Here is a 19482-nt window from a genome sequence, read left to right on the forward strand (position 1 = left end):
ACTCATACTAATGGTAATTTCCATGCATCCTTTAAGATTTGCTTAGGTCTCCTGCTTCTCCCATTACTTGTCTCCAGGATGTTAGATGCAACTGTCATATTGGTTTCCACAATATTTTATGTATGTTCCTGTCATTGTACTGATTACAATGATTTGTATTATTGGGTTCTATGTTCCTTTCCAGTTTTAGACTATGAGCTACTTATGAGCAGGGGGAGGTGTTAAAATAAATTTTTAAGCTCCAATCTCAGTGCAGTGATTAGCACAAAAATATTTTTCACTATGTTTGTAAAATAAATGGGCACAATTGTGCTGAGTTTGAGGAATACAAAGATATATATAAAACAGTTCACTCCCTCAAGAGGCTTAGATTCTTGCTGAAAATTGAGACTGTGTGTGTGTGTGCACAGGCAGGAGTAAGACCAAGATCAACAATTGGTATAAGGTTCCTGGCACTACATGCAAAATAAACAAAATAATAAATTATATATTTATTTAAAAATAATTAAATTAAGACTGTAATATAATGCATTCTGAAATAGTTCAAAACTGAGCTGAAATTAAAACCGTGAAAAGAGTTAGAGTGGGAATGGTGGAAATGTATCCACTATAAGGTTCTTCACTGGGATTTTCTTCTCCAGTTTGAAAATCTCTACATCTTTTAACTTTTTCCTATCTGGCTTGAATTTTTGAGCTCACTGTTTCCCAGTCATTCTCCTCTTGGTAGTCATTTCTCTGTTATAATTTTGTAAAGGTGAGTGTCTAGAAGAGGATGCAATAATTTAGATATGCTCTGACCAGAACAGAATGGCTCTATTATCCCCTTAATTTGAACACTGTGTTTATTGTATTATCATCTGGAATTGTGTTTGATTCCTCGGTGTCTTGGCACATCACTTGGAAAATAAATAATAGGTTACCTAAAACCCCAGAATATTTTACATACAAGCTGCCATTAAGACTTTTTCCATTTTTAATATTTACTTTTTAAACCATTCAATTATTCATGTAATTATTTATTCATTTATTCCATACAAACTTATTAGAATACTATTAAGTTCCAGGAATTCTTCAATATTGTTTAAGACCAAACATATAAATTTCTCACAAACTTATATCAGGAAACTTTTGAAACGTAATGAAAAATTGAAAAGATTATATAGTGAATAACCACATGTACACAACCTAGATTCTACAATTAACATTTGCTTGTGTTTACTTTATTACATATCTTTCTATACATCCATCTATTCATTCACCAAACTGTCTTATTTTATGATGTATTTTAAATAAAATGGCAGCATAAGACTCTCACAAACACTCATAAATACCTCAGCATGTGTACCAGGAACTTGAGTTCAAAATATTATTCAAACTCCTATCAAGATTTAAATCCATTATCATTACCATAGAAAGTTTCCTCATGCTTCTTTCCACATGAATTTTAATTTTTCCTAATAAAGTTTTAATTTACCTATTATTCTCAAATATTTTGGCCTATTTAGCTTTGAATCTTGAGTTTATTATTTACATGTTATTTGTAGCATCCAGGTGAATGCCATTCACTTATGTTTTTATATATACTGCAAAGTCGTTGATTAAAGGGGTGGAAATAGTCATAGCTAATAAGTTAAAACAGAAAGCCCTATGAAATATGACTAGAAGTTTCCACTAGGTGGGCAGTGCTTCATTAATTGTTACCCAACTGTCCTATCCTTTCCAATAGTCAAGTAGATAGCACAGGAGACTTCTTGAAAGATTAAATTTATTTAATGGAAGAATTAATTATCAAGGTTATCTGATATTACGCATATTATTTTAGTATTTTAGTGCATATCTAGATGATTAGATTCAAACATTTTTCAGGTGGCCTAATTGTTGATAATTTTGTATATTTTATAGAATCATAAAATCATATTAGACTTTGAAAGAAACTAACGCGTTATCTGGCTCCTTGCTGTAGCAGAATTAAAAATACTATTTCAAACACTAGAAAAGTGATTTCACTGTTCCTTCCTGTAATTCTCCAGAAATGAGACTTAAACTTTTTCTGAAACAGCTTATTTTAGTGAATCAGAATGGTAGATTCAGGATTATGAAGTTTCCTCCTTACTGTCACACGTCATAAATATTAGATGCATTTAAGACTTAAAGTATATGTATAAGAGAAAGGTATGATTCTTTAAATCAAGAATTAGGCACTGAAATTAGACAAATAAAATATTTCCTTAGAAGGGAGGTTCTTTAGGTTTAGTGACTTCCTTTAAGAGTGCTACTGGCAGGTTAGAGCCGCTATTGGTGCAAAGCATTGCAGTTTTAAAACGTAGCAAATAGTTATGGAAAATACTCCCTAAGATTTTGTATCTTGTACCTTTACAATCTGCTTAGACCCCCTTACCTATTAAGAGAGACTCTTAAGAGATTTATTGAAGTTTCAGATGAAACTTTTATCATTTTTAATCCAGCATTAGCAGTTAATACAATAAATTATTTCATCTCTTCACAGCTGAAACTGTTTGCAAGCAAGAAAATTGCTACTTTGCATCAGATTGTAAGGCTATCCCTCAAGGTCAATTGGTAGTATTTTATCATTTCAAATACACCACTAAAATTCAAGGAAAATTATACACCAATATCTCTTATTTTTAGAAAAATCTAAATACAAATAAATGTCACAGTAATGTGCTCACTTATTTATTTGTCTGACTTGAACAGGCTCACTAGAATTATTGAAATTAGACACCATTTTGTTTAGCATAGGAAACTGCATTATGAAATGTTGTTGTAGATCTCTTATAAAGTGGTTCAAGCTGGAGATTTATCATTTAAATCCCACCTAGTAATTTATAATGCAAATAAATAAAGGCTTATCCCATTTAAACAATAAATACCTACTTAAATAATGAAACATCACTCCTCCATTGATCAGTTTTGTGGATACAATTATGGCACTTGGTGGAAAGGTATCACTTGAATGGACTGAAACAAACCTAACACTACATTAGATCACAGCTGAAATTCAATAGGTTCAATTTGTTGTAGCCTGCAGCCCAACAGCTTGATCTTCTGTCACTACGGGCACTAAGGGAGATCATATATCTCTTATGCACTTATGTCAAGAAAAGCACCACAACCTACTTATCTTACTTGCAAAACACTTAAGAAAACAAGGCAAATTTCCTGAAAGTAATTGAGCTTTTGGTAAGGGCTTTATTATTGCAATCAATTACAACGTTGTCAAACCTGACAAATTGAAGTTCCTAAATAACTGGCTCGTAACTGGATGTCTTAAAGCAAGAAGCAAAATGCACTTCTGCCCTTGCTGCTTTTCTTGTACAGCTTTGAAAATAATTTACACAGCTGTTAAGTAGGTAAGCCATAACATGGGAAAACCATACATAGGTAGGATCCTTTTAAAGCTGATGGAATCTAACAAAAATCGCAGAAATATTTTATGATAAAACAGCACAACAATAATGCAATAAAACCAATCCAGTTGGATTCATTTAAGCGCTTATTTTAATAAAGGCTAATTAAAATAGCATTCCTTGCTATTTTCTTGTTAGCCATGCTGTTAGTGCTATTGAGATACTGGATAGAGTCACTGATGACTAAAATTACTGCAAAGGGTCACAGTTACATGGAGACCTGCATACAGGAATGTCAAGGTATCTCTTCCAGTACATTCTGAGCTTTCAATGTTTTAGACCTATGTTTGGCTTCAAATCTTACTCTGTTCTTAGCATTTTGAAGATTTAGTAGAAAAATATAATTTTCTTTTCTCTAGGATCATGTAGTGTGTTGTACATTTTGCTTATCATTGCACTTAAAATAACTTGGCAATGTGTGTGTGAATGTGTGTGTATGAATGTGTGTGTATGTGTGTGTGTATATAGTTCTTCCACTATTCTCAGTGAAAAAACACAAGGATAGAACTAAAGTCTTACTCATCACTGTATCCTCACACCCTGCTAACACAGTATTTACTACCTGGTAACATAGTAACCACTCAATAAAGTAGAATATATTAATAAAAATATAAAGTATGTGTAATACTATGATATCAATAAATAGTATTAATGTTCCCAATTTTCTACTCTTCACTGTACTTATTCCTAGAAGTGTGCTGGCAAATGTTTGTCAACTGGCTCTAAAAAACAAACACAAAAACAACCCCCTTAATTTGTAGCATTTGTTGATTTGCATGGTGTAAATAATAATAACATGGCCAATTTCAGATTATCCATATGATATCCCTGAATGCAGAGTTGAGAGGAGATTAGCTTTTATGAGTTGGAGCAAGCTGGCTCCAGCACACCACCATCCCTCTTCTCTGAAATATCTCTTTAAAACCTCCCACTAGCAGCAGATACTACTTCCCTACCACATAGAGGGTGGATTTGATCATGTGCTTGCTTTGGCGAATAGAATGATGGTGAACATAACAGAGGTAGGTGCTTGAAATGTGCTTGTGCATTTGTGTTTGCTGTTTTATGCTTCTTCTGTCACTACCAAAAACATGGCACCTGCCTAAGGAGAACAAAAAGCAGGTGAAGCAAACCTGTACAGCACCCATCACTTGGAATCAAGCCCAGCTAAGCCCAGCCTAAATGAGTGGATTGTCAACCAATCCACAGGTGTGAGAGTGAGAAATCAATGTTTGTTATAACACACTGAAATTTTTGTGGTTGTTTGTTACACAACAAAAAGTAACTGACGAACATAGTATAATGCAAGTTAAGGTAAGGTAAGATAATCTAGTGAAGTATTAGAGTGAGAATCAAAGACCCATGGCTCCATTTCTTATTTTGCTACCACTTTGAGTGTGTATGTGTGTGTGTGTATGTGTATGTGTGTTATAAAGTAAACTAATTATATGAATTCTTGGTATATTTTCTATTTTACTTTCTGAAAGTGAAGAACATAACCACTTCCTACTTAATAATGATGTTATGTGCTACTTTACAGTTATAAAATTTTGGTGCTTTTGTGACCATTGGCATTTAGAAACTTGGGAATAATAAAGTCAATTATACTTTGAAACTTTTTACACATTTGTTAATTTTTACAATTCCTCCTCATGCAGGGTAATGCTTACTGTGTCTGTGAACTTTCCTAGGTATAAAAAAATTAGTTTCTCTTTGAAGAATATACCTCTTTCCCAATCTCTTAACTTGTGGTATGCTGATCTTTTAATTCTAATAATCTACTGAAACTTCTATCAATGGTCACTAGTTATTAACTAATTGACAAATTTAAGGACTGTTTCCCAGTTATTAGTCTCCTTGGACATTTTTGCATCTAGTAAGTAACACTTTTCCTCTTCTTTCCTGAAAACCTTTTCATACTTGGCTTCTATAGAACCTCTCTAGTTTTTTATTTTTGGACTTTCTTATTGGTTCTTATTCCCCTTCTAATTTTCCTAGTTGTGAGAAACCACCAAAATTTAGTCCTCGGCTCTCTCTGTACTTATGTTTTAATATTCTCATATTCAGAGACTTTATCCATTATTATTGCTTAAACTATATCTTCAATCCCAATGACACTTAAGTCCTCATCTCTATTCCTAACCTCTCCAGGGCTATAACTCCCAGAAAATGTTGAATGTTTCCACTTAGTTACAGATGTTGCTTCAAACTGAGAATATCTTAAATTGAATTTATCATCTTCCTACTAAAAGCAACTTCTGCCTGCTTTATTTTTATCAGTGACTCAGTCATTCTCCAAGTAAAACAAATTCTACATCTTGAGATATTATTTTTCCTGTACCTCCATCCCATTACCATTAAGCTACATAGTACTCTTGAATTTTTCAGTAGATATTAATGCTTCTCACTAAATATTTAAGGTTCTCTTCTTAAGAAAAATAGGATTCTATTTCTCTAGTTCTTCATAATTAAATATGGCTTCACAACTTGCTTTCGCTAATGATACATGAGCAGAAATGTCATATTCTACTCTCAGTCCTAAGCATGTAAAAGCTGGTGTGCAAGTCCCCATCTTTCCTTCTTTCTACCAGATACTAGTAGTGGAGTCTTTGTTAACCTGGATCTTTGAGTAAGAATGAGAATCATCCTAAGGAGAAATGTATGTGTAGTCTGAAGGAAACAGGCCTGTTATTGGTTCTCAAATTGTGGCCCAGAATAGCAGCATTAGCAATATCTGGGAACTTTTTAGAAAGGCATATTTTCAATCCCCAAACCCTGATTAATTTGGACCTTCTGAATCAGAAACTGTGAGGCCCAACAAAATGTGTTTTAATGAGACTTCCAGGTGATTCTATAGCATACAAAATTTTAAAAGCCATTAGACTTACTTATTTCTGTTTATTTTAATAGAAACACTTTCACAGAAGTATATGCTACTTAAATGTGGGGAAGAGATATAATGACGTTGGGATTTTTTTCATTTTTTTAAACATTTCTCTAGATAATCAGGAACATATGCAACATGCCTCTTGCTCTAGCAAAATTTAATGCAAGTTAACTCTTACAACAGTTCAGTACCTTTTTTTTTTTTTTGCTTTTAAAGTTACTCTCCTACATATGATTTATTCAAATCTAGCTTATGAGAAAGGTAAAATAGGGGTTATCATTTTCATTGGACTAGCAGTGAAACTGGGCAGACTTTTGATGAACTGATTGAGGTTATTTGATGAGTTTGTGACACAGCTGGGACTAGATCCCCCAGTTGGGAAGCTCAGTCCATATTGTGACGGATTGCAAAAGTGATCCACACTCTGCAATGTAACTTTGCAATTCCTTCTTTCAAGATGCGAATATTACTGTATTTTTCCACTTCTTGAATTTTAGGTGGCCTTGGAACTTGCCATAGCCTATAGTGTATGGCACAAGGAGGGATGTACCAAGTCCACGCCTAGGTCTCAAGAGGTTATCTTGTGTTTCTTCTATCTCTCTCTCTCTTTTAACCTGCTCTGCAGCAGCCATGTAAACAAGTCCGGGCTAGCTTACTGGAGAATGAGAGACCATGTGGAGCAGAGCTGAGGCCCTAAACATGTGAGCAAGTCTAGCTGAGATAAGCTGAACCTGGCCCCGATCAGCAAAACAGCTGCTTACTGACCCAATCCATGAGTCATAATAAATGGTTGTCATTTCAAGCTGCTAAAAAATCTACTAAAAAGCTATCGCTTTTATCATGCCTTCTTCTATGACAGAATCTGGGTCGATAAATATCTTATCTTTCCAGTGCGACTCAGATAGGGTGCGATGATTAATTTGGTGTGTCAACTTGACTGAGCCATGGGATGCTCAGATATCTAATTAAACATTATTTTTGGGTATGTCTGTGAGAGTGTTTCTGAAAAAGATTAGCATTTAGATTATCGGGCTGAGTAAAGCAGGTGACCTTCCTTGATGCGAGTGGGCATCAACCAATTCCTTCAAGGCCTGAATAGAACGAAAAGGTGCAATAAGGTTAGATTCACTCTCCCTTTGCCTGACTGCTTGTGCTGGGACATAGATTTTCTGCCATTGGTGCTCCTAGTTCTCAGGTCTTCAGACTCAACTTGTCATCTATACCACCGGCTCTCCAGGCCTTACTTTTAGACTATGGACTACACCACTGGTTTTCCTGGGTCTCCAACATGCAGATGGAAGATCATGGAATGTCTCAGCTTCTGTAATCACACAAGCCATCTCATAATCATGGGAACCAATACTATATACATATATATATATATATATGTACACACATGTATATATTAGGATCATTAAGATTCATAAGAAAGTCATTTGGTGATGCTTCTATAAAACCTTTTTAAAGCAACAGATTCCACTGTAGGTATCCTGTGATCTTTCTCCCCTTTATCGTCTTATTTCTTGGAACATGGATATAACACCTAAAGGTGCAGCATCCAACTCAAGATGAAAGCAATATTCATGGATAGGGTACTACACATTACGTATGGTAGAGCCAAAATCATAGGTAGATCCAGATAAAAACCAAGACCCTTAATAACATTACTAACCTCTCATACACACCTTGGATGGCCTACTTGTGCACATTTTTCTGAGTAAGACAAATCCACTCTTTATTTAAGGCCTTGGTGAGATTTTTCTTTGCTGAGAACATTTCTAAAAGATACATGCATTAAGGTTCTTCCAAAAATCCTGCCTGGGTGCAGACTCAGAATACAGATATATTTTTCTTATAGCATAGTCTTCTAGGGTCCAAAGAAGAACACTTACTTAATGTGCCCTAAATGTTAAGGTCCCATTAGACTCTAAGCAACAATTTACATATTTTTCTTCATTTAATTTCCTCTGTCACTGCCATTAAATTAGAACACATTTTTTTTCTAAAAGAGATCAGAATGAGAAAAGATCACAGTGAGAAATGCAGTCTTAGGGAACAGATGCAAATGTATTCTGAATAAATTTTCTATTTCAGGTTTATAGACTAATTCTCTTCCCATTAAAATACCAAATCTTTAAAGATTCTGTACTCCTTGACCCTCAATCCCACCGTAAGAATAGCTTACCTTTCATCTATTACAAAATGTAAGGTCATATTTTGCTAATAAAGAGCACAAATTATAGTGTTTCATTCCTTTGAGAAAGAAATGGTATTCCCTTATTCCTTTGAGAAAGAAAAACAAAATAAAGCAAGCTCTGCCCTACTTAGGTAACAATAAAATCCGGGATGAAATAATTATTCATGAAATGAAGAAATCACCTGCAAGGCAATTTGTCAGAGTAAAAGTGTGATTTTGAGTTAGAGGAAATATTCAACTTACACGATTTACAGATGACAAGACTTAAAAGAAATATACAGCAATTCATTTTAGTTGCAGAAAGTGCCTTCATCTATTGCACTCTAATGTCTTGTTGTGAATGTAGCTGATAAGGTTATCAGAAGTGCAAGACTGAAGTGTTGATTTTCTCTTAGGTCTACATTACCATTTGGTTTTGGATTATATTTTAGGACTCTGAAGGGAAATAAAATATAGACATCATTAAAAGCCTCTTTCTACATAATAAGCACACACTGAAGGGTTATCATCAGATATGAGTGTGTAATTGGATAATGTTTCAGAGGCCTCTGTTGTCCCCTCAAGGTTATGAACAAATGATGATATGTAACATGGGTCTATGGTTGTTTGCAGAGAGGCATTCCTTTTCAAAACATTTGACACGTCAACAAATACAAATAGAAAGCATACAATTCTTTTTAATATTTTTACTCAGCACTTCAATAATAACAAGGGCTTGAGCAAAACAAACAACACAATACCTTAGGATAATGTAAAGAGGACGAGACTTCCATAGCTTAAGTAATTGTGGTAAAACAATTCATTTCAAGTCATTTGAGATAACTCTCAAAACCAATCATCTCATTCTCTCAGAAGATTCCTATCTTACTACTCTCTATTCTATACAAGAATCACATTTAAACCCATTCCTTCATGTGTTACACATTTCCACAAGATGAAGGTAGCATAGGTCTGGCAAGGAGGAGAGTCATGGATGCTGGCTGACTTTGGAAACAACAAGGAGGGTAAGTTTCTCAAGGGAAAGAGAATAAATGGATTATTATAGGAGAGTTTTAAGAGGAATGATGCGTTCCCAAACTGCTGGAGGTGATACCAGAACTGTGCAGAATGAACTGATAAAGAAAAATAATTATAACACTCCACAAGGACAATAATGAAGGTAGAACAAGGTAACTAATATTCTCATGAGAGTGGGCTTACCTGATATCTAATGTTGGAATAGGGGGATTAAAAGCAAGTGTTAAATTTAATAAAATTATACTAATTATACTCGAAGTAAGTAAGTCATAAGTCAGTTAATTTTTAATATTTTTTTCAGCATTAAACAAAATAGCATATATTTAAAGTGGGAGATACTTTTCTTTTAAAATACTCTAAATGTAATCCAACCTCAACACAAATCTTTTATAGTTACACTAAGTGCACATTTATTTTCTTCTCTTTTAAATTATGGATTTCTTATATTTCTCCTGGGGATAAAATTATAGAGAACCCAAAAGCTAGAATTGAGGAAAAAAAGGAAAGTGAAGTGTTCCACACAATTAAGTGGGTTGTTTTGGAAATCATCTTGGGGCAAGATAGAAGCTGGGAAAGTAGTACGCCTAGTCTTTGAAATTGCCTTTGGTATGTGTTTAGGTCAGGAGGCAGAGTTATATGTAAGAAGGGGGCTGTAAGTTAGTCAATGTTCTGATAGTAAAATGGATAAAGGTAAAGATTTAGGGCACCTAATCTCAGATGGCAGCTCTACCAGTTACTATCCATATGACTTTGGGCTACTTTCTTAACCTCTTGAAACCTCAGTTTACTGATCCCTCAACATGAGAACACAGAAAGAATGCTGTTATTTATTAAAATTATGAAGAATTGAGATCCTGATGTAAAACACTTAACATGGTTTCTACTAAAAGCTTATGAAAACTTGTTATGATGGTGTGTTTGCTGTAATACAGTCACAATGGACAGGGTTAAGCTTCTATTTAAACTTTTAATTTAGATATTACTTTTTCTAGATACTTGGACCAGCTTGAATTCCTCCTACATTTTAGTTAAGTGCAAACCATTTTGTTGTTGGAATAACACTAGCAACTAAAGCAATTCTTTTTTTATTCAAGTGATATCCATCAACTGTTCTATAAAGGTCTGTTCTTCAGAATAATACATTTTGTTTCTCTTTCACTTGCTACAAAAATCTTTTATTTTTGAAGATTGATCTTTCTTCTTTAGTTTTCCTTCTATTATCCAAAATGAGCAAATTTCTTTAATCATTTATCTAGATTTATACAATCCAATATGGTAGTCACTAATTACATATGGCTATACAGTATTTGACATGTGGCTAATTCTATGTGAGTTGTTCTCATAGATACACTATATTCCATTTGGGTTGTCCTACATTATAACATACACACTCCATTTCAGACTTAGTATGAAAAACAGAATGTAAAATTCTCAGTATTTTAAAAACATTGATTAGACATTGAAATAATATTTTAGATATATTGAGTTTAAAATATAGTATTAAAATTAATTCTACCTCTTTCATTGTACTTTTTTAATGATGCTACTAGAATGTTTACAGTTACATCTGCTCCTTGTATTTGCAGCTTGCTTATATTTCTATTTGACATCACTGCTTTAGAGAGAACAGTAGTGAAATGGGAGTGGGTGAAGGAAGAGTTTATCAAAAGAGAAACAGTTATGTGAATTTTAAAAAACTAAACGGGTCGCATTTTTTAGACAAATACTGTTGATTTGGTATTTATTTGTAACAGTTTCTTGCATGACACAAACTTGAACTCATACATTGTATAACATATATGTTCATGAATTAATATAGAACATACATTAAACTAGGGTCATATGGTCCTAAGCGAAGCTTATTTTTGTTGCTGCTCGCCCTTCTGCCCACCTTTCCCTGGGAGCAGTGAAACTCTGTCAATTGGCTGTCATGCTTGCTTAAAAGCTAGAAACTTTAAAAAGTTAATCCTTACACTTGAAAACTAATTTTTGAAGATAAAATATCACTTCAAATTTTTCCAACTGAATGCCTATTTTGTGAGGCTGAAGTTATAAGTAAATTATAGTAACAGAAAAAAAGTGTCCCCTTTCATTAATTTCTGAAGACAAACTAGATATTTCAAAGAAGAAATTATCTGAAAACCTAGAGAGATTTACCGTAATCTTATTAGTTCTCTTCTAGACAGAACTGTACTATACGGATGAAAAGTATTTCACAGAAATTAAAGGGAGGAAGGCCACCGTATAGCACTGTTAAATGCATTTACTATAATTTAGTTCAGTTCTGAGTTTTATAAGGCTATAAACTGCACATGACCAATGTTTGGTAAGTTATGGTCCCAGCATAGTTCCCTAAAGCGTAACATAGTCTTCAGCTCAGCATTTATATTTGCTTGATTTTATTGTGGAGCTCTAAAATTTCTTTCAGCCTAAACTTCCTAAGTAAATTTATTCTGTTTGTGCTTCTTGAAAGCATAAATAACTACAATTTAAAAATTATTTAGAGTATTTTATTCTGAATATCCAAAAGAAATTTGTTGGATAAACTTTGAATAGATGAACATTTGTTAAAGTATCAATTTATTGCATTAATCTAGGAATTTTAAAGAGTTTTTAAATTTTAAACAGAAAATATATTAGTGAAGATAGCTTATATCAAATTGTCTCAGTCTTGACAATGATTATATTTTGGTCCAGATAATTCTGAACTCTGGGGCTGCCCTGTGCCTTGTAGTATTGCTGACCTCTACTGCATGCCAGTAGCACTGCTGTCCCCAGTTGTGACAGCCAAAAATGTTTACAGACAGTGTCAAGTGTTTTCTGGGAAGCAAATTTGTCCTTGGTTGAGAACTACTGGTCTGGATTTTGCTATGATCAGAAACAAGGCACCAAATCTCAAAGACTTTACACAACAAAAGTATATTTCTCATTCCCAATCGATGTTGGACGTGAGAACTCTTGACCAATGGTATTCACTCAGTCATCAGTGCTGACAAAAGCTTTGCCTCTACAGGTTTTTACATAAACTAGGTAAGAAAAGGGAGATGGTGAATGGCTCCCTGGCCCTAACATAAAATTTTCTCAAAATTGACCTTTTGCTTACATTTCCTTGATCAAAACAAAATATCTAGGCATGTCTAAAGTCAAAGAGGCATGCAGGTGTGGTCATCTTATGTACCAGGAAGAGGGAGAAAAGGGATATCTGTGAATAGGTCTAATGGCCACCCCAAGAAGTTTAAGAAAGATGAAGAAGGAGGAAATCTGAAGACAGTACGGAAATTTGGAAAAGACAATGATGAAAGAAGAAGGGTAATTTTTGGAGGAATAAATAATATGAATAGTGATTGAAGTAGAATGACCAGTTTATGGATAATGGCTTATGGCAACCCTTTCATATAAAGCAGGTGGTTAGATAATAATTCAAAAGTGTGTGGGTAGGAGAGTGAGCATTCCAAAGTCTTGTTTCCAAATGTGTTTGAATATCTGCATACTTTTAATCTATTTGGACTATATATATCCAAATTAATTCCAATAACAGTTAAGATTATTGAATGCTGACTAAATGATAGATATTATGAGTTATGGGCTTTTTGTGTGTTATCTGTTTTAAATCCTCACAACCCTATATCATTAACATATTATTTTACTTCTTATGTATGAGGAAACCAAAGACAAGGTAAGCGATTTGGTGTGGTGAAACTACTTGTATGTGAAAATTTGGGTCTCAAACCCAGATCTCTCTGATTCCAAAATGCATGGCTTACTTAAACAATTACAATATATAGCCCAATGTAAATTATACCCTATTTATAGCATCAATTGTAAGAAGCACGATTTTCTCCCATTGTAATATCTCACATATCTGGAGGCATGCTATAATTAATGCTGTTCCATAATTTAATTGGCTACTTTTCTCGTCCCAGTTGTACAAGAGATGTTAGGTTTTACAGTCAATGGCATTTTAAACTCAATACATCTTTTAGGACAATGTCATCCATTAAGGAAGAGACAAAGCTTGTCCATGTTAAAAACAAAAACAAAAACAAAAAACAACAACAACAAAAATTAGCATCTAATCTGAAACTTTAGAGAAATACTTCCAGGTTTTCGTTCACTCAGATAGCTGTCAATCAATGCCAGAGATCAAAGGGTTCCATTTCCTTAGGGGGTCCTCAGTCTAATTTTCAGATTCATCTACATTTGTAATACAGCCTTTTCCAAAAGCAGAAACACTCTGCCACCATGACCACCATATGTTGGTACAACAAGAGGAGGTATACAAAGGAATAGTATGGCTCAAATATAAATGTTTCTATTTAAAATGATATTTTTGGAAAAATAAGATTTGCAGCAGATTATTATTTACTTTTTTGCAGGACCATTTAGCACACATTCTTTCTTCCTTTAGTGAGAGTACCCAGTTAATCCAGTAGTACCCAGTTAATTATTTTTCTCCCGCTGTGGCTTCAATGTTTGTGCTTTGAGTAAAGCTGATTCCATTTCCATCTATCAGTAAGACATGCCAGCTAGACCTAAAAGATACTTAATGCATTCCAACCTACTGGCTAAAGCCATGCCAATTAGACCATTCAGAACTTACCTCCTGATGCAGTGGCTCATGCCTGTAATCCCAGCAGTTTGGGAGGCTCAAGCAGGAGAACTGCTTAAGCTTGAGAGTTCAACACCAGCCTGGGGAAGATAGCAAGACCCCATCTCTACAAGAAGTTTAAAAATTAGCTGAGCATGGTGATGTGCACCTGTAGTCCCAGGTACTGGGGAGGCTGAGGCGGGAGGGTTCCTTGAGCCTAGGAGTTTGAGGCAGCAATGAGCTATGATTGCACCACTGCACTCCAGCCTGGGCAGCAAAGCCAGACACTGTCTCTAAAAGATAAAAAATAATTTAAAAGTATTTGACATAGGGCTTTGCTTAAGTAGAAAATATTTGAACAACACAAGATGTAAAATTTAGAGGTAAATTTTACCTCTCAAGATGTAAACATCTTGCTACTTATCTGAGAAGAGAGCCATCTAAAAGTTCACAAAGATAAGAGATAGACGAACCAAGTCCTGGGGAAATCTGTTGATGTCCTGTCACAAATAACATCTGAAGCCAGCCTGTTCTCTGAGGTTTTTAGTTATGTGAATACATTATCATTTATTTATTTATTTATTTATTTTATTTTTTGAGATGGAGTCTCGCTCTGTCGCCCAGGCTGGAGTGCCGTGGCGCGATCTCGGCTCACTGCAAGCTCCGCCTCCCGGGTTCACGCCATTCTCCTGCCTCAGTCTCCCGAGTAGCTGGGACTACAGGCGCCCGCCAATACGCCCGGCTAATTTTTTGTGTTTTTTAGTAGAGACGGGGTTTCACTGTGTCAGCCAGGATGGTCTCGATCTCCTGACCTCGTGATCCGCCAGCCGCGGCCTCCCAGAGTGCTGGGATTGCAGGCGTGAGCCACTGCGCCCGGCCTACATTATCCTTTATTATAAGCCAGTTTAGGTTGCATTTTCTGTCACTGGCAATCAAAGATGTTGTAAGTGACACAACCACTACTGGCTATGTTTATAAAAATGGTTTTGGCCAGGCACCGAGGCTCACACCTGTAATCCCAACACTTTCAGAGGCCAACGTGGGTGAATTGCTTGAGCCCTGGAGTTCAAGGCTGCACTGAGCTATGCTTGCAATACTGCACTCCAGCTTGGGTGACAGTGAGACCCTGTGTCCAAAAAAGTAAAATAAAATAAGAAAGCTTTCTAAGAGGATGCATACCTGTAAAAAACTGAACAGAGAAATATATAACTGGTTTGCAAAGTAGGATGAAACTGCTCCCAATCACTAAAACAATTAGGAGCAAATAATGTTATGCATATTGAGAGATAATTATCTTAGTTCAAAAATCTTTATTAAATTTTTTACTTGAAAAAAAATTATATTTTCAATATTTAGAAGAAAATAATCACTTCTCAGTTCAGACCAAAAAGAAAAATCATTGACAAGTCTCTGTGGTCAGAGGTGACTAGGTAATTTTCAGGGCATTAACATTTAAGGATACAATAACTTTTACCATGTTCACTGTAAAGACAAAATTTAAAATAAGAGGTAAATACAAATAATAAACATTTGAAACATGATTTTGTTTGATAGCAAATTAAAATGAATGAATGCAGTTGAAGTTATGTAATAGTTATACACATTTCCTGGAACGCTGATGCAAATGGGTGTGTCTACAGAGGGAGAAAAGAGGGAGAGAGAGAAACAAACAAAAAAGAGAGAGATGGAGCCTGGTAGTGAATATTTTCACCAAAATGGAGATTTGGAGGGTCTTTATGGCACAGTCCTCATTGAAGATAGTTTTTGTTTTTCTCCATTTGCAGTCTTTCTGCCATTCTCTTCAGATTCCTTGAGACCACGACAGGCTACATTGTCTTTCTATATTTGCTAATCCATCCTATGTTAGGTTTCAATGAAATTTACAATTCCCTTCTCAATGTTAGAGTGTTTCTACCTTCTACCTAATTGCCTACTGATTTTTTTCTTTACTTTATCAATAATTATCTTACAGACATTATGAAGTTTTGTACGACTTGAATTTTAACACACAGAGTGATGGTTCCTTGTGGCAGATATAACTTCTCATCTGCACAACTCTTGTCAGGTATTAGAAATCAAAACTGTTGCAGAGTATAAAATAAGTGACAGAAAGTAAGGCCACTGTGGTGTAAAAATACACATTGTAGAACATGCTCACATCCCCTTGGGTGATGAACCGCTCATTGGCTGAGAATGTTTGTAGATGGTACATGAAAGCTCCTTGGTAGAAAATTTACAGCACTATCTGCCATGCTAGCTTTGGCCGTCATTAAGTGAGGGAGTATGCTACTCCTTAAAACTTGTGGAAAACATTCACAAGATTCACACACATACAAATATCTTAGGAAACTATTCAGAACATTGTATCGAATCAATGATGAGCAAAGTAATATTAAATGAAATATGTATATATTCAAAAAACTCATAGGTTTAAATTTTCAAAAATATGGATTAATCAAGATACTTGGATCTCTTTTACATTTCTAATTTTCAAAAATGCATATTCGTGAAAATACTTAGATCTTAGTCTTTTATTTTGTACCTACAGTTGCTTATAATCTTGGATGAAGACTGATATGTGTGATTTCAGTATCTATAATTATACTGGCATCAATATGCTTCTAAGGAGACTGCAGACATCAAGGGCAGATTTTTATGTAGTTCAATGACATTTTTTTCCTTATTCATTTGGTATGCAGGCAAAGCTTAAGAAATTGGTTTAGGATACATATTTTGAGGGTGTTGAGTTTTAAAACTGCTCAGTAAGGCATATATATTAAATACGAAGTTTCATCAAAATATGCTATAGCAGTTACACAGCAAAAATAGTATATAAAGTTTGAAGAGTCGCTTTTATTAATTGCTCTCCATTTCTCTGGAAATGTCTGGTTGCTTTAGAAAGATGATCTTGTGTAATCTTTTTAATAGCTCTGTTAGCTAAATATCATTGTTCACATTATAAAGATGAGGTAGTTGATGCTCCAAGAAAGTGAGTTTATAGCAATTTGAATATTGTCAAGAAAGTCTGTCTTCAAAACCTATTATTCTTCTAGCTCTATCATGCTGCTGATAAACATATAGTTATTAACTTTCCTTCACAAGACTCTACAGAGATGCTAGAAGAGAAATTTGTTGAAACTTGACAAGAAGGAAGGAACTTGAAAAAGAAAAATTGTTTTCTTTTAAAATAAGATTCTAATATCCAATTCCCTGTAGCCCCAAGGACTGATGATCTGTACTAAGTTATTATGTACCCTAGCAGTTCTAATACGCCTGCTTTAGCCTCACTAGAAACACATGGGTTGATCAATTCCATTTGTAATTACATCTGGGAAAAGGGATTATAGAGACAAATATACTCAACTGTTTTGTTCCCATGAGTACAACATGAAATTAATCACTGGACCAATCTTCCCCCTGCTACAGTGGTATTGATTAAGGTGAATCTTTTGCTAAGTCTGGCACATATTAGTCCTAACACAGAAGTATTTAGAAGAACAAAATGAAAATGTTTATTTCAAAAACCAATTTGATCTCTTAATGCAAGGATTACCAGTGATGACTGTAAGCTCTTGATTATAGTGATTAAGTATAAAATTACCTGGCCTATACCATTCAGTCATTTCTGCATTTTAGATAAAATTCTGTTCAATGTTGAACACTATCCAGTAATTTAGAAGCACACTAATATTTAGATTTATAATGGCCATCTCTCCAACTTCTTACAATTCACAATGCTGATTTGTTCTTATATATTGAGTTCTACACAGGGCTGCTGCTTTGACAGATATGACTGAGAATGACTCCTAAGAGATTGATGCAATCAGTTGCTTACTTCACATTAAATTTAATAGAATATTAAATGTCGCTCAAACATTTAACACTTTGATGAAACATATACTGTATATTATTTCAGTTACTTTGTATAGATAGACTATAAACAAGATAAAATACTTTTCATAAAATGTCCAAGAGGGTTTATTTCCTTCTTGTCACCACTCTTCAGAGTCAGTGTTTGCAAGGCAAAGTGTTTTAGAACACCAATTTGTGGCATGTTAGTAGTTGCCTATCATGCATGAAAGGTCCTATAGAGAAACATATTTTTGAGAGACACACGCTTCAAAAAATTAAAGATTTTCATAGATATTTTTATAGGCAAATAAGAGTTAGAGTTCTTCTGAAGAAAGCCAAGCTTCATCAAAAGGTCAGAAATAAAATTCAACAAATTTTATTTTACTGCAGAATTTATTTTCAGAGGATGTTCCAAATTGGTGTTCCAAATTGTTGTACAGTTTGGAAAGCACTTCCCTGAATATAGTACAATCTCTCCAACACATTGTCTTACAGGCTCTGACTTGAAAATATCTGGATGATGAGTAAGTATAAAATATTCTTAATATAAATTAGTCTCAGGCAAACATGCCAAACAAGTCTATTAGAAAGAGGTATATGGATTGCTTATATCTTCATATTACATGATAGTGTTAGCAGATAATCTAATTTGCTACTAACAAATGCAAGCAATTATTAAATAAATACCCATAATATTCCAGACAACATGCATGGCAACTTGTAAAAATGTTACATTCTTTATCAGATTAAAAGGTAATACATGTTCACTGGGGAAAATTTGAAAATTAAGAAAAAAGAAAAACAAAGACAAGAATCTTATGTAATATAATAATTTATTCTTAGATTTTCCTAAAACTTAAAAAAGCATGTTGGCACACAAGTCAAGGATCCGAAAAATGATTGGAATTTATCTTCAAGGTTAGATATTGACATTTGGTTTATGTCATTCACAGCTAATCAGCCATAATGCAAGTGTACTATATAGATCAATCAATAGGGTGAGTTGATTGGGTCGCAGATTGTAATTTTGTCTTTGTTTCAAAGTTTAGGTAATATAATACACCTTTTAGTTTTTCTAAATATTATTATAAAATATTTAAATGGAACAATGTTTGCAAAACACCTCTCAATATTCTTTATAAGATCCTTCACAGATTATACTCTTATAGCAAAAAAAAAATCAAAACTGTATATGAAAATGTATTTTTCCCCTGCTCTATATTCTTTCAAACAATGTTTAAGGTAACAAGCACCCTTTAGCTAAGGTTTCAATCACTTTATCTCCAATGGATTTTTTGTTCTCAGTGTTTTTCTGAGCAGCGTTAACAATGGCTTTAATAACCCAATTCTAAATAAGAGAACTACGCTGTACTAAGATAGTGATCTTTGAGTTGCTTTATTCCTCCTTAACTAAGTGTTGTGAAGAACGGTTAATGTGTTCTTTTCTTGCATTTCATTTTGGTCTCAAAATTTCATGATGAATATTTTGTCAAGTTGTTTCCATTTTAAGAAC

The sequence above is a fragment of the Pongo pygmaeus genome, chromosome 13, assembly GCF_028885625.2.
Source record: "Pongo pygmaeus isolate AG05252 chromosome 13, NHGRI_mPonPyg2-v2.0_pri, whole genome shotgun sequence".
NCBI classification, from domain to species: domain Eukaryota; kingdom Metazoa; phylum Chordata; class Mammalia; order Primates; family Hominidae; genus Pongo; species Pongo pygmaeus.